The 22,950-nt window shown below is 42.6% G+C and overlaps 1 protein-coding gene and 1 long non-coding RNA gene across 14 annotated transcripts in view; one reads left to right on the top strand and one right to left on the bottom strand.

Moving 5' to 3' along the window:
• GNB1 (G protein subunit beta 1) overlaps positions 1–14,013 on the bottom strand; it is a 37,095-nt gene extending 23,082 nt beyond the window's left edge. For 3 of the 7 annotated variants that reach the window (XM_064397204.1, XM_064397208.1, XM_064397211.1), the window contains exon 1: positions 13,496–13,805. The gene's annotated coding sequence lies outside the window, so the exon portion shown is untranslated. Of the gene's footprint in view, positions 1–12,827; positions 12,957–13,495; positions 13,807–13,913 lie in introns of those variants that run through there. The other 4 variants (XM_064397207.1, XM_064397205.1, XM_064397210.1 and 1 more) reach the window with 4 other exon arrangements.
• A 184-nt stretch (positions 14,014–14,197) lies between these two features.
• LOC135285188 (uncharacterized) overlaps positions 14,198–22,950 on the top strand; it is a 28,096-nt gene continuing 19,343 nt past the window's right edge. For 6 of the 7 annotated variants that reach the window (XR_010350158.1, XR_010350159.1, XR_010350163.1 and 3 more), the window contains exons 1-3: positions 14,198–14,405; positions 14,959–15,051; positions 16,571–16,609. This is a non-coding gene — a long non-coding RNA (uncharacterized LOC135285188). Of the gene's footprint in view, positions 14,406–14,958; positions 15,052–16,570; positions 16,705–22,950 lie in introns of those variants that run through there. The other variant, XR_010350157.1, reaches the window with a different exon arrangement.

The raw sequence follows: 22,950 nt of genomic DNA, 5'->3' as shown, positions 1-22,950 counted from the left end.
CTGCAGTGAGCAGCTCTGATGAGAAGTGCTCTGGGTCTCCTCCTGCCACCACCGCTGCACAAACTCCAGCTGGCCTCATGGCAGACACAATCCCACGTTGCCAAAATTCACATTTCCTGATGCTAATCCCATGACCTACATTTAAAAAAAGAATCGGACTGATGTAATATTTAAGCATAAAAATCTGGATTCTAACAGGTCACTTCATTAATCCTTTCTAAATACATCTGGAAGCCATGTGCATTATAAAAAAATAATATTCTAGGTACAGCAGAGAATTTCTGTAAAAAACTAAAAGAACTGATATTACAAGTTTAACAAACGCCTAAAGCCAAATGCTTAAAATAACACTTTTTAAAAAGAAGGGTCTTAAGAGATCTTTGAAGTAGTTCATGACTATTAATAACTCTTGGTACTTCAGTGACCCAAGCCCAAACATTTCCTAACTACATCTTTTCTGTCTTCCTCTCAAAGAAATTCCCATTTAAGAGCATTTTTACACTTCCTGATAAGAAACAGGCACTGAAAGTTAATTTATTTCAAGAACAAAAATTGCTGGTATTTAGCGTAAGTTCTCAACAAAGTTGTATTTATTAAATCACAATAAGCCAATATTCTAGATTTTATTCTAATTTATCCCTATGCAGTTAGTCCTTCTGAAGAGCAACACATTTATAGAAAACCTCATCAATTTTATCTGACTAGTCAGTGGTGGTTTTACTGTTTCTTTCCTGATTTTACCATTTAAAAAGAATGTAAAAACCCCAAAACCAGAGTAAAAACTTAGAATCTGCTTATGCATCAATTTCTAGCTACATTTATCAAAAAAGTCACTGAAAATTGTCGCTTCCTAAAGTATCCCTTAACCAAACCAAGCAATTTTGCTGTCACACACTACAAGACATCTCCCTTCAGACTGACAAACACAACACAGGCAGCACTGAGGGAGAATATTTTACTATTAATTAACCAACAGAGAAATGACTAAGCATTTATTACTAGATGCTTCTATCTGCAGAGCCCTACAGTAACTGAACAGTTTCTTACTTCAACTGTCATTTTTCATTGCTTCCTTCAACTCTTTCAGCATGAAGCTCCACTTTTTACTGCTATTTTCCCTTCATTTGCAAAGCCACCAGAATGTGTGTTTGCCTAAGCAGGGCAGAGCACACACCCCACAGCAATATTGCAGTCCTGCTTTAATAATTAATAACTGAAGTAAGACTGCAATATTCCTGGGATATTACCAAGCAATGCCACGCCAGCAGGGTATTATCTTTTGATATAATGTGTGATCTCTCATGTCTGTCAGCTGAATCTATAGGTTTGGGGAGGTCACAATCCAAGCTAGACAGGGAACATTTTCTCCTAGAAGCCAGAAATGGCAGCACACAGCTGGAGGAGAAGTTCTCAGCGTCCCAGGGTGACAGAACCATTACACAGCAAATGAAAACAATTTACATGCCTGAATTCATATACTTGTTTCTTTTTAATGGAAGTCAACATTAAAACCATGTTTATTCAGGTATCAAACCAAGTTTTTAATCCACACTTTAAGAACATGCTTATAGTAAATTGCAATCCTATTAAGAAATGTAATTCTTGAGAATTCCCATTAAGTATCCAAATATTGTCTTTCAAAAGTCACTTCTGGGTAAGGCAATTTTCAAGTAGTCTTCAGTTCATTTTCTGTGATTTAGAAATGCTCAGAAGCCCTCACAGACCGATGGATTTCTCCAGCAGGATGATGTTCTGCTCAAGCTCTCCCCAAATATTTCCCAGTAGGTGCTGAGGAGAGCCCAGCGTGTGTCTGGATCACAGTGCACTGAATTCCCAGGCAAAGCAATGAATGGGGAGATGCAAAACCTGGCAGAGGCACCTCCTGTTACCAAAATCCTGAAGATTACAATGAAATCCATCAAGTGGATCAGCTGCCCTGTCAGGGATTAAAGTGTAAGGGAACAAGTGGGTTCCAAAAGCCTGGATGGGATTTCTCTCAGCTCTGCTTGCCAACACATCTGTCTTGGAATGATCTTCACCTTGTTAAAAATCGTGTGCTGGTTCAGATATTGCCACCACAGTGACATCAGCAGGTACATTAAGATCTTCACTACAATATTTATTACATTAGAGAAGGAAATGGGTTATGTGATCACTTATTTACACCACAAAAAAAAACCCCAGAAACAAATACTGTGGAATAGAAATGAGAAATGCTAACACAAAAAATAAATCAGTAAGACTCTATGCCTGTAAAAGCACAGGAAATCAGCAGAAATCCCCATTACTGTATTTTGTATTTCCATACATTTTTGCTCTGCTATTTTATCAACAGGAGCTGAATCATCCATTTTGTTCTACATATGCCAGCTAATAAAGAGTCAACTGAGAATCAACTGCTTCCTGTCTACACCCTTTTAAAAAATACAACCAACTTCCAGAAAGCTACACTTAGCTACCCTCCTTTTTACATCCTTAAAAGTAACTCCATTAAAAAACAAGGATGGAGAGCCAATCAAACTGACATATCTCTACTCCTGATCTAGGGGAGACATTTACAGATCTAAAGGGATCTTTCATGGCCAACTTTGCTTCTGAGAAGCATTTCCCTGCCCTGAGCACCAGGCAAGGCTGAGCAGCTCACATGCTGCCATGTCCCACTGCACCAAGGCCCTCAGAACACTAATGAGAAACACTAATGAGAAACACATTGTGTTTCCAGGAGCAGCAAGCTACTCCATCTCCTACCAAACCTCAATTGTGCTTCTCCACACGGATCAAGAGCTGCACCCTAAATGCCTTTTGCTGTCAGCATCAAATCCTGAGAGAGCTCTTCAGAAACCAGGGCTGCTTCTTCCTGCTCTGCCTTAGAACCTCCCAGAGAAAGCAAGCAAGCCTGCACTGTATTAAGCTTTTATGAAGTAAAAATAATAAGAAGAAAAATCCAAAAGTAAGCCCATCTTGGAGGCAGGCTGGACGTGAGTTGATAACCACCTTCTCACCACAGCTGCTGTCACATCTGCCCCAACAAAAATAGGGGAGTTAAGACATTGGAACAAACCATCTGCTCCTTTGTGCCTCTGCTACACAGACTGTACAAAGCCTCAGAGATCAGCTAAAAGCAAAATATTCATTCTTTACAACCATGTAAAAGATCTTTATCCAAGCCCCAGCTAAAAAACAGAATACATTCAATTCACTGAAATAAGAATTTAGTGTTCAAACAGCACAGTGATCTTCAGTAAGAGATTAACAGAGCACTGTTAGAATAGGTTTAGCTATACCACGAAAAACAGCTGCTTTCCAGCACCAGTCTGAAGATAAGAAGCATTTCTGTGCACCTTAAAAATCAACAAAATATATTATATGCATATAGCAGATAAAAGATATTCAGCAGATTAAAATATGGCATTTCTCAAATCTTTTCCCCCAAAACAGACTGAACAATACTTTATTCTCTAGCCCCAAAATCATCATGCCCCATCTTTAATCAATGTGCAAGCAGCTCCATTAGAGAGCAATGATTTATGCCCTGAGCAGCTCATTGATTTCTCCCAATTGCTGTATTTTGATACGTACTGTTTGTACAAAATAAGGCACACAAGAACAAGAAAAGCAAGGCTGAGCCTGAAAAGCCAAGTAACACAGGAGACCTTGAATCCATTAGACTGAGAAGTGGAGTTTGGGAACACACAAGGCAACAATGCTCAGTGCTGATAGGAGAGCACAGCCCAGGGCCAGGATCACAGCAGAAAGCACAAAGGTACAGCAGGAAATACTGGCTTTCACCCTTGGACATTCCTCTTCCAAGGGATCTGCATTAACTCTCTGAAAACTTCTGCTGTTAATCTTTAAGTACCAGTTGCATTCCTGGAGACACTATCTATCTTGTTAGGTGATCAAAATATAGAGGAAAACATGAGAAATAGAAAAAAAAATTAAATAACACCAGGGAATTAACTGAGAAAAACAAAACTGAAAACACCAGAACACAATCCCACCTATTCCATGGAAAAAAAATACCTTCAAAGTGGTGCCAAACCAGCAGCCAGGTAGGCTGGTTGAGCCCTGGAGCTGCTGAGGTTCTGCCTGACCCTGGAGCCTCAGCCCAGCCCCTCTGGATGGGCACTGGGTGCTTGTCAGGAGCTGCTGAGTGCTCCCACCTGAAACTGCTGTGCCCTGAGCAGGATCTGCACAAGCTCCCCACCCCAGAGCAGCAGAGAGCCACTCAGGATAAACCATGTTCTGCACAGGCTCCCCACCCCAGAGCAGAGATCCACTCAGCAGGATAAACCATGTTCTGTACAAGCTCCCCACCCCAGAGCAGAGATCCACTCAGCAGGATAAACCATGTTCTGTACAAGCTCCCCACCCCAGAGCAGAGATCCACTCAGCAGGATAAACCATGTTCTGCACAAGCTCCCCACCCCAGAGCAGAGATCCACTCAGCAGGATAAACCATGTTCTGTACAAGCTCCCCACCCCAGAGCAGAGATCCACTCAGGAGGATAAACCATGTTCTGCACAAGCTCCCCACCCCAGAGCAGAGATCCACTCAGGATAAACCATGTTCTGCACAAGCTCCCCACCCCAGAGCAGAGATCCACTCAGGAGGATAAACCATGTTCTGCACAAGCTCCCCACCCCAGAGCAGAGATCCACTCAGGATAAACCATGTTCTGCACAAGCTCCCCACCCCAGAGCAGCAGAGATCCACTCAGCAGGATAAACCATGTTCTGCACAAGCTCCCCACCCCAGAGCAGAGATCCACTCAGGATAAACCATGTTCTGCACAAGCTCCCCACCCCAGAGCAGCAGAGATCCACTCAGGATAAACCATGTTCTGCACAAGCTCCCCACCCCAGAGCAGAGATCCACTCAGGAGGATAAACCATGTTCTGCACAAGCTCCCCACCCCAGAGCAGAGATCCACTCAGGATAAACCATGTTCTGCACAAGCTGCCCACCCCAGAGCAGAGAGCCACTCAGGATAAACCATGTTCTGCACAAGCTCCCCACCCCAGAGCAGCAGAGATCCACTCAGCAGGATAAACCACAGCACTTCCTGAAATGCTGAACTTCAGTACTTCCTGAAACTTCATCTGCTGCCCATGGTTAGAAGAAGAAAGGAAGAATTTAAGTCAAACCAACCAATCTGACCTCACTGTCCAAAATGTCTATGATATTTGAGTTTCCACATACAGAAATCCACTTCCATAACACCTCAGGCACCTTTTGAAGACCCCGCTACTTTGTCAAGATTTAAATTCATTAATAAATGTTTCCTGCTCAGTCCTGTTTTCTGTGAGTACTACCCAGCATTTTCAGCAAGGAACTTGCACAGTGAGTCTTCAGGCAGTGGCCAGATAAAATCTGACAGCTGCAGTGAAATGCAGGACTTGGTAACCTGCAGCACAATTAAACTGCCACGAGCATCAAGCAGCCAGCTCCTGATCTTTGTACAGACACCACCTTTGTTACACAGCCAGCAGCCTATCTCCAGAGCCCTGCACTCCACAGAGAACGTGCAACAGGAATATCAAACATATGTTCCAACAAAGACAGCTCCTCCATTAGTACAGGATCAGCTCCTTTCAAGCACCAAAGATTTCAGCAGACTATCACATCTTTCTTCTTCTAGACAAAAAGGGAAAATTACCACACCAACCTCCCAACACATTTGTTAGGCTATGTGAGAAACAACAAAACCCCCCAGAGTTTTGGGAAGCAAAATGATAAAATGCAAGAGGACCATGAACAGATTTCTTCTCAGCATCTTGAGGCAGGCGTAGGCCTGCTCTGTTGTGTCATTTACTGGAAACAAAATGTAGTAAGTTTTGTATTATGCAGTTTTAACCATTTTTTTTAGATTTTAGATATTGAAACCCAAGTTTACTTTTGAGATTCAAGCATGGCTATGTTCAACACATACCTCAAATCACTTGGTGTTAACCAACACGTATCAGCTCCAATATCATTTAAATAAAGTTAAACACGACAGAGCTTCACACATATGACTAAACCAGACTTTCTGCACTGGGTTTCACCACGAAGATCCTACTAGAAAATATCAGTACTGCACATATTTCAAACTAAGAAGTTCAGGGACTTGTGCTCAGTGCTGTTGACAGAGTGAACATTTCAGCCTGGCCTTACAAATTTTACTACTGAAGATAACCAAGCACTGATTTGAAGATCTCTGCATCAACAAAAAAGGCACATTTCTACCATCTTCTGTATGGTTTTAACCTTGGAGCTTTGAGCCACCTCCTATCCCTCATTTGTTTTGGTAAATCTCTCAAATACCTACAAAACTGCAAACAGTTGGGCTGAATACAAAGTGTTTTGTGTGACTGAAGAGATTTAATTTCTCCTTTTGCAGAAGAAAGCCACGTTTCTCACAGACTACAGAAGGGCAGCAACACCCCAAGCTTGCAAGGCACATCTGGACACGACATGTGATCTCCAACAACATCTGGAAGCTCAACATCCTGCCCAGCCACCCTCAGGAAAAGAAATCTGGGAAAACATCCCATGTTAGCACAGATGTGCCAGTGAGAAAGTCCTTACAGTAGGGAAAACCCCATTAATACTGGGCTTGTGTATTTCTGTAGCCATGCAAGTTCAACTCCAATTTTGAGGCTCACAATTAGAGATTTTTCTGTCAGATCAGTGTTGGAAATTTTAATGTTTCACAAAAATAAAACAAAACCCACTCAGCTTGTCAAATAACTTCATGGTTTTGCGAGTAATTTTAGATAACCTCTATTTATTGACAGATTTTAGTAAATCCTGAAATGGCAGGATAAACACAAAGCACATGTGCCTGACAAGACTTTTAAGATGGTTCCTTGCACCTAACCCAAGCCAGGCAAAAAAGCCAGAAATGCAGTCAGGAAACTGAGAATGAACAGCTCACCTGGAACAGTTCAGCAGAAACTCTTTTTCTTTAAGAAAGAAAATAACTGGCATCGGCTGTAATTGAGGTTACTGTAACAAAGACAAGCATCCTTTCCTGTCAGGGAAGGCCAACACCCACTGCTGCCTGTCTCAAAGCCACACTGAAAGCCTTGAAATTTCTCCTTTATTCCCTCGTCCCCCAAACCAGTTGGATTTTCTTATGAGGATGAGCCAAATCAGCACTGATATCTGAACTGATAAAATATTCCCTAAACCTACTTTCATACACAGCATGCAGGAGTTTGGATACTCTGAGTTTCCAGAGAGAAGTATTTTGGTTTTAGTTTTTTTTTTTATCCCTTTGCTGGGGAAAAAAAAAAAGAACAAGCTTAAAATAGTGACAAAAATCTATACATAGCTTTGAATATAGGACCACGTTACATAAAGCTACAAAAAATTATCTAATCTATCTAATTACAGATAATTAATATTTTCTTTTTTTGGGGAGTGCTGGCAGGCATTACTGCAGTTTTCAAGAAGACATCAAAAATATTCTCATCTAAAAAAACATTATAAACAAAACTGGCATGAAATTGTAGCCAAACCTTCTTCAGATGAAGGTAGGAACACACAAAAATATTTAAGTTTACACAATTCAATTCATCCTTATAACATCTAGAATGTATTTCCCTTCTAAACAGAGGACCTTTAGAAATTGCAGTGATTTGACAAGCTGATATTCTACCTCCTCAAATTAATATACTCATTTTTAATGAAGCAGTTTCAGGCAAACTGCTTACAGAAATGAATTACATTTCCCATTAAAATGGCAACTAGGTTTTTAATCAGCCTCTTTGCCTTCACTGTGTTATATGCTACTAATTTTTCCCTCATCAAGTTCTAAATATGATCTATGGAAACACCTCTAAGATTCACCCCTTCAATGACAGAGCTACCTTGTCTCCTTTAAGCTCCCTCAGATCACCTTCCTCAGCTCCTCAGCCTCATTTTCACTTATCCAGTATGAGGATTCCAAAGCAGACACAGCACAGGAAGATCAAATTTTAACCCTTCAAATGCAGAAATAATTGTAGGTCTTCGTGATAAAAATACCTTGTTTTCAACAATTCTTCATTACCACAGAAAATCTGATAAAGAGAATATATTCATAAATCCAGGTTCTCAAAATGTCTGCAACACCTTCCAAAGGATTCCAATTTTAAACCTGCTGGAGTTACTTTATTGGATTTTAACAACCTTAAATCCAGCCATATCTCCCCATTTGCTTTTTCACTGCTTTCTGGAGCCCTTGTTGCTGTGCCCACCCCCAAACACCAACAACCAGGTCAATGTGGGACACCTGGATGCATCCCTATTTTCTACCACTAAAAATCCAGCACAGAATTTACAAGTTATTATTTCCATGGCTCCTTACAAATTACACTTCCATAACATCCCCCAAAAAAAGTATTTTTTTTGGCTAACACATAAAAAAAAATTTCCCATGTAGGCATCTAATTCCAGCACCCCCACTAAACGGAGAGTAAGATATAGATAGCAGGAGACACCACATCTTGGCTGCTTCCAGATGGCACCCATGAATATTGTCAGTACTCCCTGGCTGGGTTCAAGACAGAAAATTCCTGCATTTCTAAGAATACACCGGGCAAGGGAAACATCACCCCCTGAAACCAGCGCACTCAAACCCTCCAGACAGCCAGAAATATTCCATTATATTTCATGAGACTAACAAATGATAACATATTCCACATCTCTCCAATGAAGGCAGTGGACAAGTGTTAATACATTCATGCATTAATTCATTTGTAGTTAATACAAATGAGTACTCTTACAAGACATTAATTGCAAAGAAATCATTTTAGAAGGTCAGCTGATAAAAGAAGAGGCCAAGAAGATCTGATTTTTATCTTCACAAAATTATTTTTAAGTGTGTATTTCTATTCCAAGGCTAACCATCTTCTTTCTCTCTACTCAGAAATGCTCTACTATTTAAAAAAAATGCAGTATTCTGCCTAAAAATCTGTCCATATTTTTGTACTAGGAAGCTTTCCACAGTAATTCACGTTGATTATTTTGGCATCTCAAGTAAAGGTACTGCTCATAGCCAGCTCAAAGCTTTTAAAAACCTCTTAATGTTCTGCTCAACTACCAGTTGGCTCAAGTACCTATGGATTCTGCATATATTTCTGTTTGGTGAAAAACAAATCCACACTCACAAAATCCCCAGCACACTGGACACCCTGGGAAGAAATAATAAATTGAGACACTATGTTAAATAGAAACATAGGGGCTTGGGGGTATTTTTGTTTTTTATCATGACCTTGGCTAATGCTAGTTCCAACTTTATCAGTGGGGAGAAAAAAAACATTTTGAATGGAGCATGTATTCTTTTCATTTTCAGTCTGCACTTGAAGCAACCAAGAGACTCCCTTCAAAAAATGTCCACTTTATCTTCAGTCACATGCTTAAGAAACATTTCATTAATGCAAGCAAGCTGCTTTCAAGGTTATCTTTTTTTTTTTTTTGCCACATAACCAGTAATATTTTGTATAAAAAAGACCCCATCTAAAATTCTGCCATGACCACAGGCATTAGAGACTCCAAGGACAACTCACCTAAGGGTAATTCAACAACTGGAATGCTCCATTTCCCATCTCAACTTGCTCATAACAAAGCAGCTCTCAATGCAATTGCTGAGACAATACGGTGTGCCATATGGCTCAAAGTGGATATGAAAATTGAGAATATCAATTACCAATCCACTAATGCTGAGAGCCAAAATCCATGGACAGTAAGAATTTAATCCAATTCAGTGCCTAGAACACGAGCTGAGCCCGGCGTGGAGGAGACAAATCTACTGCTGGTTTCACAGAGCTCCAACAACTCCCATTTTTTATTGCAGTAACTACAAAACCAGCTGAACCCAACACTTGCTTAACATCCCCAACCACAGCTCCAGGCCTGGTAGGAATCTACAAAAACAACAAAAGTTTCAGATGAATTGGCATCTGGTTTCACAGGGATTGAGAAATCATAACTAAGTTACTATTTAAGAAGAGGCAGTTTAGTTGTTTTCCACATGACCAAGTCGAAGCACCAGGAAGTTACACAGGGCAGCCAACATCTTGCTTCACTTCAGGAAAAGGCATCCTACCAACACAAAATCTATTCCTACTATAATTAAAGGGCCTTGGAATTGCACTAGTTGAAGGGTTTTCTTATTCTAAGTCGTTTAATGGTTCAAGTTTTAAAATTTTTAATAGCTGTGGAGGGTTTTTTCTGGGATGATATTAAGAATAATGCTACATAAAATTCTATCCACTCCCTGATTACACAGAACTTCATTGATTACTTACACAGGAATTCTCATTAAGTCCAAATACAGCATCTCCACATTTCCATGAGACATGGAGGTGATTTAAAAAAACTGTTCTGCTACGATTTCCTGTGGAATTTTAATTTACCATGTTGTCAAAGATTTCATGCTAGGATGCCTGCTACGTACTGACTTAGCAGCTGCAAGGACTCAACAAGGATAAATGTAATTTATCTTACCCAAAACAGAATCTCACTTCACTCTGTTCCTTTCTGATCCTGTACTAAAGGGCCAAAGTAGTAGAAACAAAAAAATTGCACAAGTAATTTAAGGTTTAACAGGACATTAACATCAATGGAACTAAACAGTTTATTGGACAGTATTCTTAATTTTTAAAAAATGTTCTCAGAGGAATAAAATGCACTCAGCTAATTTCAGCTTTTTTTTTTTTTTAATTAAGAATAACACCAGCACTGCAAGCCTCAACTGAAAATCAGCTCTGCTGCTCCCAGCTTCCTTCTGCATGAGCTACAGCTGGGTTACTACAATAAACTAACAAACAACTGATTATACATTAAGTAATAGATAAACAGTAGTAAAATGTTTGATAATATCAAAGGTTTGGAGGTCACTTGAATACAGGAGACATAACAAGCATTTCTTATTTTTCTTGCTGGGAAGTGTATTGTTTTAAGCCTGAGTCCAGTATATCAAATATTAACCAAGCTATTTTATTTAGGCTACCAAAGTTAAGGTGTTTGGCACTGTAGTGAAATATCACAGGAGCTACAAATCAAAAGCCCATTTTTCTCAAAAGATACTAAAAAACCACACGTAAAAAGCTTTAGAAATTTGCAGTGTTGTTTTGAAACAAGACTACTCAGAGCTGTTTTAAGACCCCCCCCAGCCTTTCTTATTCTCACCCATTAAAAGAACAGTTATCCAGAGGATGGCAGCAATTCTGGGTCAGCAGCAGCCTCAAACCCTCCACAAACTGGGAGTGTTCTGAAGCAGACAGCAGACTCGTGTCACACAAAGACACCTGTCTGCACAGGCTCTGATCTGAGATCCCCTGGCCAGCAGAACCCACGGCCCAGCAGCCTTTGTGTACTGCTCTACGATTAAAAACTGCTTTTTAGCAACAGGCTTAATAAAAGCCAGGGACATTTTGGTGGTGTTAAGCAGGCACTGCAAGGTAAAAATGAAAATTGTGTCACCCCTTTATTCAGTTAAGAACCTATGTGAAAATTTCAATAAAACTATTTACTCCTCCCACCTAGTTCCTATCTGGAGAAGCTCACAAAAATTAAGAAAAAAAAAAAAAAAACCCACAGATTTCTCACAGCAATCTTCCAAACGCTCCTCCTACCCCCACCCCAGAAAAGAAGAAAGCAAAGAGAATGAGAAAGTAAATCTAAAACACAATTACGAAATAAGATCTAGTTTGGCAAAGCTGGGGTGAGGAGGAGTTGAAAAATGAGAGCTGCCTTGCTGCAAACGCCATCTTGTTGCAGCTACTGGGCCCAGGCACAGAGAGATCCATTCATTCACAGCAGAAAGAAAATCAAACAGACACCCCGGCTAATCTGCAGCCACCAAAACAACCACCCCATTATCACCCCTTCTCCTTCTCCTCTCCTCAAGCACAAGGGAGAGGAATAAACTCTGATCTAGCACGTTTAGGGACGGATTTAGGTATTAACATATTATCTCCGTTTCCTCACGCACATTTCACATACACATCGGCAGCATTTTCTCTTGATTCACATCCTCGTGTCCAGATCGGCTTAAAATATGGGATAAATGTCTCACGATTAGGTGCAGATATCCCACAGCAGCAAAACGTTTAATTTTTCAGTCTTAAATCGCCTCCCCAAGTTGAGCCAACTATTCTCAAAAGCTGTTTCAATAATCACTTAAGCCTCACATTTACAGTGCTTTCCTATTTCCTCCTGTGGAGACAATACATAATAACGTGGCAGTCGGCACATCCTAGAAAGGATGCCTGGTTTAAAACGAGTCCCAGCCATGACTTTGTTAGAGAATAATGAAATATCACATTCGTTAAAATTTCAGTTCATCTTCAGGAATGATAAATTGACATCTTACAACAACCTCTACATCATCCTGATTTTCTTCTGGACAAGGTTTTTTTGTTAATAAAACGCCTCATCTCTTTCATATTTACATGCAAAGGCTTTACACATCTTCGTTCCCTACAAAGCTGTAGGATTAAAAACCCTACACGTTCAATATCCTTTGCATGGATTAAATAAAAAATAAAAATGCTGAAGTTCTTTCGATAAAAAGCTCGGAATTGAAGCAATATTTTAAACAGCATTTCCAAGGAGAAAACTCCATCTTTCTATTGTAGCAAACACCCTCCATGATCTTCGTTATCGCTGCTACGGGCACACAAAAATATGCAGCACCGTAATACATGGGGGAACAAATATGCGGTTTGAATCCATCCTCGGTTCCGGTTCTAACGAGAACAAAACCTTCCCTACCCCTCCCTCGCCCAGCACACCCAGCATGAGCCCCATCTGCGAGCCCTCGGCTGGCCGGGGGTGCTGCAAGCAGCCTTACCCTGTTTGTCTCACCCCCGGCTCCTCTTAATCAGTTTTCCACCATTACAGCAGCCACACCATTGCCTTTTTTTTTTTTTTTTTTTCCTTTCCTTTGGATCTTTCTGCAAATATTCCCTCTGCCGGCTGGATCGCTCCGGAACTCGCCTTTTGCGGCTCAAGACAAGACCCCAAAACCGTCTAGCAGAGACCCCTACAGCGTAATTACAATTAAAAATGGAACCCCGCAAGATCCGAGGTCTCCTCCCTTTTCGCCTGGAAGCCTTCGAGAGGGAATCAGTCCCACCCCCACCTTTTTTTTCCCCTCCTCCTCCAGCTACAAACACACTTCTTTTTTAGGGGAGGCTGGAGCCCCGAGGAGGTGGGAAGCGCGGGGGAGGGGGGCTATTTCCAACCCCGCCATACCGGGGGTCGCCGAGCACGGGGGCGACGAGGAGGCGGCGGCCCGGGGGGCCCCCGGTGCGGCGGCGGAAGGGGAGGACGAGGCAGGAAAGGAGAGAGGGGAAAGGAGAAGTGCGGCAGGAGGAGGAAGCGCGGGGGAGGGGAAGGAGCGGGGCTGAGGGGGAGCCGAGGGAAGATGGCCCCGGGGTGGGGCCGGCCGGGGCTCGGCGGGCGGGAAACGCGCTCTGAGGGACCCCCGCCCCTCCCCGCACCCCCTCACACGGTTACCTGCCCTCCCGGCCGCTGCTCATGAACCGGGCCGGTCCGTCCGCCGCCCGCGGTCCTGCCCGCGTCCCGCCGGCCTGGGGAGGGAAGGGGGGCGGAGGAGGAGGAGGAGGCGGCGGAGGAGGAGCGGGGGAGCCGCCCGCGATGCGCCCGGCGGGTCCCGGGGAAGGCGGCAGAGCCGAGCGGGAAGGAGGGATCCGCGGGGGAGACGGGGGGGGGTGTCGCTGGGGCTCGACTCCTCCTCAGCCCGCTCAGCTCCCCGCAGCCATCGGGCAGCGGCAGCCTGGGCGCGGCGAACCTCCCTCCTTCCCCTCCTCCCTCCGCCCCGCCCGTGCTGCCCGCCCGGGAAACCCCGGCTCGGCTCCCACCCCGCCCCGGCCCGCCGCCCCGCGCGGCCCCGCCGCTCCCCGCCGCCCCTCACCGGAGGCTCCGCCGCCCCGGCCGCCGCGAGCCTCACCGGAGGCTCCGCCGCCTCCACCGGGCACCCGCCCAGCGCGGCCGGGAGGGAGGGCGGGCGGATGCGCGCTCCCGGGAGCCTGGCGGCGCGCGCTCCCGCGCGGGCAACGCCCTTCGGCCCCGTAGGCTGGCGGCGGGCGCGCGCCTCCCGCCCGCGCTCCCGCGCGCGCCCTCCCCTCAGCGAACAAAGGGCGAGGGCGGGCGGCGCGGCCGCGGCCCTGCAGGCCGAGAACGGGTCTGAAAGAGCCGGACGTGGACAAAAGGACGCGGAACTGAGCGCGCAAAGGGTGTTGAGGCTCAGGGCTGGGAGAGGCAGAGCCTGCACGCCGCGTTAAATGGGAGCGCTCCGGGCTGCCGAGCGGGAAAGGCCACAGGCCTTAAAATGCTGCTCACAAGAGGCTGGCAGGCAATAAATACCCACATACTGTGTGAGGAGAGACTGCGGGAGCTGGGCCTGGTTAGTCGGGGAAGGGGAGACCGAGGAGGGATCTCGTTAATGAATAAAAATATCTCCAAGGGGTGTCAGGGGATGGGGCCAGGCTCCTCGGCGGTGCCCAGCCACAGGACGGGGAGCAATGGCTGGAAACTAAAGTAGAAGTTCTTCCTCAGCATGAGGAAGAGCTGCTTTCCTGAGGGTGACAAAGAGCTGCTGTGCGTGGGGTCTCCCTTTCTGGAGCCATCCCAAACCCACCTTGGCATTTTTCCTGTTTCATCTGCTCCAGGTGGCCCTGCCTCGGCCGGGGTGATCTCCAGAGAGCCCTTCCCACCCTCACAAATCTGTGGTTTGGTGATCCTTCCCTCAGGAACTTGACAAACAGCAATTCTGTAGCTTAGAATTTCTTTTTTTCCCAGCTTTTGCTTATAAAGGTACTGACGCAGAAAAAGTTTCCAGAGCGTTCTTTTCATGTTCTCCTCACAGCATCCATCACTGCTCTGGAAGGGTTTGCGCGAAAGAGAAAGTAGGAAAAAAATAATAAGGAAGCATAAAATTTGCAATTTCTGTCTTGCAGGTGCGACCTCACATAAACCAGGCAGGGGAGGTGCACCAAAATGGGATAATTTCCCACCAGAACTCATACTGAAACCCTAATTAATATTGAAAAGTAAGTAGAGATACACTATTGTGTCACTTTTCCTCCTATGACAGGTGTAAATCTGGGGCTTTTCCCCAATATTTGTTTATACATTGCTAAAAGGTGAGATTACTTGGCAACCAAAATAGGTTTATAGTAAAAGTAAACCAGCCCACAGCATTATAGCCAATTTTCAATTAAAACCTATCCAGCATGAATACACTGTAATAAAATAAACAAAAGACCCCCACAACACACAAAACCCCCTCAAACACAACAAAAAACAACCAAAAAAGGTTAATGAGGCCACTATTTCTTCTGCAAACTCTTCCCCCAGCAGATTCTTGCTTCCCTAGAATTTAAACCAGTGTTCCTTCTGACAGGAGGTGTGGTTACCTTTAATTAGTAAAAGAAAGAGCAGGTTTGCCATTTAAACTGTAGGAAAGTGGATTACTCAGGTTGGCTGTTATGGAAAACTATTAGATCCTGGTGTGGTTAAGCCTTTGATTTATAATGATCAAATGTTTGTTTTTAAATAACTTTTATGATGCACTTAATTCATCACCTTGAGATTTACAAACAACAAAATAAGAAATTTACTGAAAATAAAATAAATTATTTTTAAATTACTGTCCCAGATTGCTAATTTGCTTTCCAGTAACCATTTCTGTTCCACCCCTGAAATGTGGACAGGAATTACCCTGTTAAAATCTGTGGAACCACGTTGTATGCAGATGGGGATGTCAGTGTTTCTGAGGCTAGAGATTCATCCAGCATCCCCATCTGGAAAATGCTGATTAAATCTAATGCTTGAGAAACACCACAAGTTTATTAGATATTTGCAAAGTTGCCTACAGATTTCAAAAGCAGTTAAACACAATAGTTTAGTCATTAAATCTAGGTGAGATTTATAGTAGGCAAGTTACATGTTGTTTTTTTAATTTTTTTTTTAGTTAGAGATTGCTTTTAGGCTTAGCAGAGGTTAAAATATCCTTATGGAATACCCCATTTATGTGGAAAAGAATGACCACTTAATACATTAGGCAAAAAAAAAGTGCTATAGATAAAAGATTTCTTTAAAAAGTGCTTGTTTTACAAAGGAAAAATTCTCAATCTTACAAGATTTTGTGGAAAAAATCTGTGTAATGAACCAAAATAATGTTCTGAGATTGATAGCAAATAATAAATCACATTTGCTTCTTTGAGAAAATAGCTGCACTGAGATTTTGTTATTGGACTAGAACAGTTGCACTGTGAATTAATTATATCATAAATTACATAATTATAACTGATAGCATTTTAAACTAATGCATGCCTTTTTCCCCTTGCACATTCTTATCATACAGATGCTGCTTTTCCTCCTTAGATTTCTCTTACATGCTTTTACCAGTGGTGCAATTCTAATAACTGAACATGTTTTATGTTATTTTAAAATAAAATACCCATTCAGGTCTTATCCTCTCCTAGGAATCTCTATTTTTTTTGCCTTGCATTCTAATTTTTATGCATTCTCTGTTTCATGAGAGCTAAAGGGAGTTTCTGTCCACAGGTCTGTGCTGTGCCATGTCTTCAAATCCTTGGAATTTGGGTAAGGAGCTGGATCAGTCAGAAGTTTATAACACATTTACACAAATCCAATGCTTTCACCACCCCTATTCTTTTGTGAAAATTCAACTGTTGCAATAGTTCCTGTTTCTGATCCAGTGACTTCATCACATCTCACTCTTTGATTGATGTCCAGTTACTCTGCTGTTTTGGGCAGGGATCCTGAGGGTTGGAAGTGGTTCTTTACAGAGGGGAGGTTGTTCAGGTGGGCTTTGCTTTGGTTTGCTTTGTAAATCTCACTGGACAAATCAGTTTTGCTGATTTTAAAACCTGTGGGAGAAATCTCACATTGCTGTGTGCAACAAGGTGATTTATTCTGCTGTCCTCATATAATCCTGTCCTGGAAGCTGCTGCACAGACATTATTTTTAATTTTTTAAATTTCTTTTTCATTTTTACTCCTAATTTTTCACACAGATCCATGAACTGCCATGGTTTGCACTGTTCAGTGGATGAATGTGCAAATCACCAGAATTAAATGGACTTACCAGATACAAATATATCTCTTTCTATACACTGCAAAAATATTGTTTAAAACTAGAAATTTAGCTGAAAACACCTGTGAATACTTGAAGATCTGGTATGGATAGTTAATAAAACCAATTTTAATGGTTTTTTTGTTAGTCCACTTTGAAGTTACAGTTTTGGTCCTGGTTAGAGCTACACAAAACCTTTCTGTAGAAAGGTTGCTCCACAGTTCTCTGTTGCAAAATTTCTTGCACCTTTTTCTCAATCAGCTGACATTAACCCCTTTGCAGGGAGCACCCTGAGTTAGGTGAAGCTTTGGGCAGTTTCACTTCTTAAAGTAATTAAATTTTTCATACAAATAGCATTGTTATAATCAAAATTTACGTCTTGTTACCTGAGTGAAAATATTGCATGATTCTTACAGTAAATCAAGATGCTCCTGGACTCTGAAGGAATAACTGTCACCAAACAGGTATAAATTATGTTTTCTACAAAAGGGTGAAAAATCAGCACTTCTCAAAATTGCAAAGCTCCTCAGAGGCTGTAAGGATATTGCTGAAGTAATAAATAATTATGTTTTGCCTCCTTTCTTTGTTACCTCAGATAAGTGTTTTTAATAGACTGCCCCAAACTCCACCTCACGTTCCAGAATCACACCATTCCCCATTCCATAACATTCTGTCTGCCTTTGCAGCCCTTGATGGCTGCAGAGTGCATTCTGTGAACCCTGGAGAGAGCCAAGGAGACGCTCACGTGCTTTTGAATTAGTTTGAAGTTCTCCATTTGGTCCCTAAAGAAAAGGAGAACTCTCATTTCTCCTGACATTGCACCAAAATTAACGGCAGCTTATACAATGTCTAAACTTCAGCTGTTCCTGAGTCTATTCAGAACTCCTTTTTTTACTATTGTTTTATTTTTTAAAACCTAATTCAGAGCTGTTCCAACCTGCTGTTATTTGCCACTTCTTTAACAATTGGATGACAATCAGCAGTGCTGCCTTCTGAGGAAGGACCCAGGTAGCAGAATATCAAGATTATTCATTAGAGAAAATAAATAAGTGAAGGCAAACTGAACAGAAATCCTCAGTGGGGCCAGGCAGAGCAAAAAGTAGGAGTAGCTCAGTCTCCTTAGTTACATTCTGCATTCTCACAGTTTCTTTCAGTTTCCCTATTATTATGGAACAAAAGAGTTATTTTAAACACTTCTGAGAACATGGCATAAAATTAGCAAAACTGTGTTAGTCTGCAGAGAATATAATTGACAAGGTTTTAAGGTAAGGAGAGCTGGTTCTGAGAGTCTTTGTGCCAAGTGGCAAAGTCCATACACCTGAGTTTATAACTGACATGATAATGGAATTCCTGAATTCCAGCCTTATGGGGAGGGTCAGGATGTTGTGTGTGAATGAGTCAAAGACAGTTAATTCAGAATTGTTGGGAGACTTTGGAAGTCACTTCAAAATCTCTGGAAAAATCCTTTACTGTGTGAGGGAAGCAGCAGAGTTGTGAAGGCCCAGAGCTTTCCTGGATGTGTTCCTGGGAATGTTATAATCATGTCTCTTACATGATTGTCTTGGAATATTTTGTCCTCAACAGAGGCAGAATTGGAGCAGGACACACTGGGCTCCATGTCCTTAAAAAGGCATTATCTCTAGTCCTGTTTTCTCACAAATTCTAATCTCGTTTTCTCACAAATTATGGCTGGAGGTGCTTTCATTTCCAGGGAAAAAACCTTGCTTCTATTCCCTTGTGACCCATTAAAAAAAAAAATCAGTGCCACAGGTATCTCTCACATCAACAAGAATACAAATTTATTCCTAGTTCCTATGTTTGGCAGAACTTGTAGCATTTTCCAAAGCCAAAAAATTACAGATACTGTTGTCTTAGACAGAGGGAGCTGATGCAGAGTGATGTGAAATTCTTTGGCCACCAACACCCAGCACTTTATGGAAAGAAGGGAGATGAAGTGTCGGTGTTGCTTGAACCTGGATCTGCTGATCCTCAAGTCAACACCTGATTTTGTGCTGTGATACAATCCTACAGTGTGACACAAACACAGAATTTTGTAATCTATGTGGATACTTGTTCAACAAAACACAAAACTTCTCTCTGGGAGAGCTGTGTTCTGAACTTGGCTTTTTTATCATCTTCCAACTTCGAAGCATAAACAAGTGTCTCAAGGTTGGTCTGAGCATGCTTATGCACTTACCAAACACCAATTCTCCTTTTTTTTCATTCTATTTAAACAAATCCATCTTGAGAGAGCCAAAAGAATAGCTTTGAGTGTTTTTTTCCTAGAATCAGAATTGTGTCAGAGCTCTTTTCCATGTGCTGGGGATTGTTCTGGTTTTCCTTTGTACTCAGGTATTTATTATGAGTTCACATTTTTGCTGTACCTTTAAACTTGCAAGCTGTAGCTTGGCTTTTAAAAGTCCTTTGTTGCTCTTGGAAAATAATATAATAGCAACAAAGGGAATTGTTATAATCATCTTAAAAATCAGATTCTGCATTGTGTGTTTACACACACCTGTAGACACACCCATGCAGCTCTTCCTTTAAGTAGGTGGCATTTGGGTTGCATGAAGGCGGATCAAGCAGTTTTTCCCCATTTTTCCCCCATATTCCCTCACATTTCCCCCTTAAAGCCTCACATTTCCCCCTTAAATCCTCACATTTCCCCCTTAAAGCCTCACATTTCCCCCTTAAAGCCTCATATCTCCCTATTTAAAGGGACTTTCCTCAAGGGGTTCACTGAGCAACAAACAGAAAAACAGCTGGGAGCCAGGAGATGCTGGGAGTTTAGAATCCACATTGAGAATTCAGCCTAGCTACTAAACTTTCCATGGTGTCAGACACACCAGACCTGTGGTGAAGTTTAAAATACCTTCAAAGACAAGAAAGAATTTGCTCACCTTGCTGAGTGTCAGATTCCCATGGAGCTTCCATGCCATTCTTCCATCCTTGAGAGAGCAGTGTGGGAAGGTGGGCACAGCTGTGTCCTCAGGAAGCTGCTGCCAACCATTTCTGTTCTCTCAAAGAGCCTGACCTGCAGCTGAAGGAGAACTTCAGTGCTGCTGCAAGATTCCAGAATCCAGAGAACGAAAATGCAGCTATAAAACAAAAATATTCATGGTCAGGGGACTTGTACCACTGTCCTTGGAGAATCCCTGTGGAGTTAAAGCCTCATTGCCCTAGAGAAGGTGTGCTTGGAAAGTTCAGGAGGCATTGATGGAATTGCAGTAGGTAATAAAATGAGTAAGTTCAGTGATGGTTACATCCCATGCTCCAAAAATAAATATTTATGTGGGAAAATGTGCTGGGACTGAGCAAAACAGTTCAGTGCTGCTCAGAATGAAAGAACTTACAGCCAAGTCCTACTCATGTCCTTCAAGCAAGGGGCTGGGCTGCATTCTGAATGTACAAAAAGAGAACTTTCCTGTGATCTCGGGGATCTGCTACAGTAAACATCCCAAATCTCAACCCATTTGTCAGCAATTCTGTGAAACCCTTCCTTGGGAGGAGCTGTTACAGAGAACTCGCTTATAAAATTCATTTTTCCAAGCAGCAAAACAAAACCTATATAAAGTGTGACATCTCTCTAGCCACTGCTCAGGAGAACTGACACAGTACAAACAGCCAAAACAGTTGGATTTTCAGAGGCTGAATGAATGTTTTCGTAAATAAACAGCATGTGAAATTTAGGTTTATACAAAAACAATTACATATAGTGGGAAAAAATAAGCCCCTCTACATGTATAGTTTTGCTTAGTCAAGCCAAAACATTTATTGAAGAAATAATTTTGATGGGAAATATTTTTATAAACCTTAAAACACAAACAAGTCTGGACTAAGAAGTTGCAAAGAGTCAAGAAATACATTAAAAATAGATACTCCAAGTGACATAAACCACCCGCTTTCCCCAATAACATTATCCTGAACAAACACAAAACTAGGAAGAAAACCCATAAAACCCCAGTGTTCTCTAAAAATCTTTAACTTTTCACTCACTGAACAATCCAGTTTCAGACCTGAGACTAAAACCTCCTTGTAGGTGATGATTGTGTGTTGAGAGGTGATGCTTGATTAAAGACATTTTTGCTCAAGAACTGTCACAGCTGGAAATGAGCCCTTCCATTTCTGGTGCTGTTGTGCCAATCCCACAAAACAGAAAGGCCTTTGGGCTTCTGTGATTTCTGCCACAGTGCTGCCACTAGGGATTTGCATCAGAATTTTTCTTTTCGTTTTGCAAATTTTACATTTGCAGCAGAAAAATCTGGATTCCAGGTTAGGGGTCTAGACTGCAAGTGACTTAAATTCCCCACTAACCTCAGCTTGGGAACATCCTAGAAAAGATCCAGCATTACCAATGTACTATTCAGCATTAAGTACAATAGACAAAAAGACAATTTTTAGTAAATGGACTTGCAGCAGGATTTCAAATCTCTTAGATTACTGGGTAGTACTTCAAAGAATGGTTTTGTTTCCTTGAATTTGATATTTTAAAATAGTAATTGAATGATTTCAATTCTTCACATTTCCACATTTATTTATTTTTCCCCTATGGATTATGGGCTACCATCATAGCATACCTACAAATAATTTAGTTTATAAGGGGTTCAAAAAGAACCCCTTAGAGAGAAAACAAACCATGAAAACCAGTTCATATCAGTACCACCTTCCAGTATTAGAAATATAATACCCAAATGTACTTACTATTTAAAACATGTTTAGAGTTCCATTTATTTTTATGATCAGATGAGTCAATTTCAATTTTTTCTTCTCCCCATAGTTCCATATTGGGGTTTAAATCCTTGTAACAAATGTAATACGAATAAAGATGAATGACATTTTCAGTACTTTTAATAAAACCTCTTTCTGCTGCCAAAATTAATGTTGGAGTCAAAGCTAAAAGCACTCTGAGGTTTCCTAATGTGCCCCAGTCAGCAGAAATGCATCCAGAGGCATCATCCCCCCTTGGCATTTGTAACTGATGCCACTCCTATTTATTATTTATTAATCTCCCACTTCGAGCATCTGGATGTGACTGAAACTCAAGGACTCGTCTCTGTTTGCTCGTATGAAGTGCAGGAGACTCGTGGGTTTAACCCCTCCTGCTGCCCAGCCTGCCCACGGTGGTGGCACTGAGGTGATGGCACTGAGGTGACAGCCCTGTCCTGTGATGGCACTGAGGTGACTGTCCGGTGGGTATGATGGCACTGAGGTGGCTCCCCTGTCTCTGGTGGCACTGAGGTGACTGCCCTGTGGGTATGATGGCACTGAGGTGGCTCCCCTGTCTCTGGTGGCACTGAGGTGACAGCCCTGTGGGTATGATGGCACTGAGGTGACAGCCCTGTCCGTGTGGTGGCACTGAGGTGGCTGCCCTGTCTCTGGTGGCACTGAGGTGACAGCCCTGTCCGTGTGGTGGCACTGAGGTGGCTCCCCTGTCTCTGGTGGCACTGAGGTGACTGCCCTGTGTGTGTGGTGGCACTGAGGTGGCTCCCCTGTCTCTGGTGGCACTGAGGTGACAGCCCTGTGGGTATGATGGCACTGAGGTGACTGCCCTGTCTCTGGTGGCACTGAGGTGACAGCCCTGTGGGTATGATGGCACTGAGGTGACTGCCCTGTGTGTGTGGTGGCACTGAGGTGGCTCCCCTATCTCTGGTGGCACTGAGGTGACAGCCCTGTGTGTGTGGTGGCACTGAGGTGGCTCCCCTGTCAGTGTGGTGGCACTGAGGTGGCTCCCCTGTCTCTGATGGCACTGAGGTGGCTCCCCTGTCCGTGTGGTGGCACTGAGGTGACTGCCCTGTCTCTGGTGGCACTGAAGTGACTGCCCTGCCTTGGTGGCACTGAGGTGGCTCCCC

Source organism: Passer domesticus, chromosome 22, assembly GCF_036417665.1.
Source record: "Passer domesticus isolate bPasDom1 chromosome 22, bPasDom1.hap1, whole genome shotgun sequence".
Taxonomy (NCBI): Eukaryota; Metazoa; Chordata; class Aves; order Passeriformes; family Passeridae; genus Passer; species Passer domesticus.
Note: the sequence above shows the minus strand (reverse complement) of the source record. Positions and strands in the feature narration are given on the sequence as shown.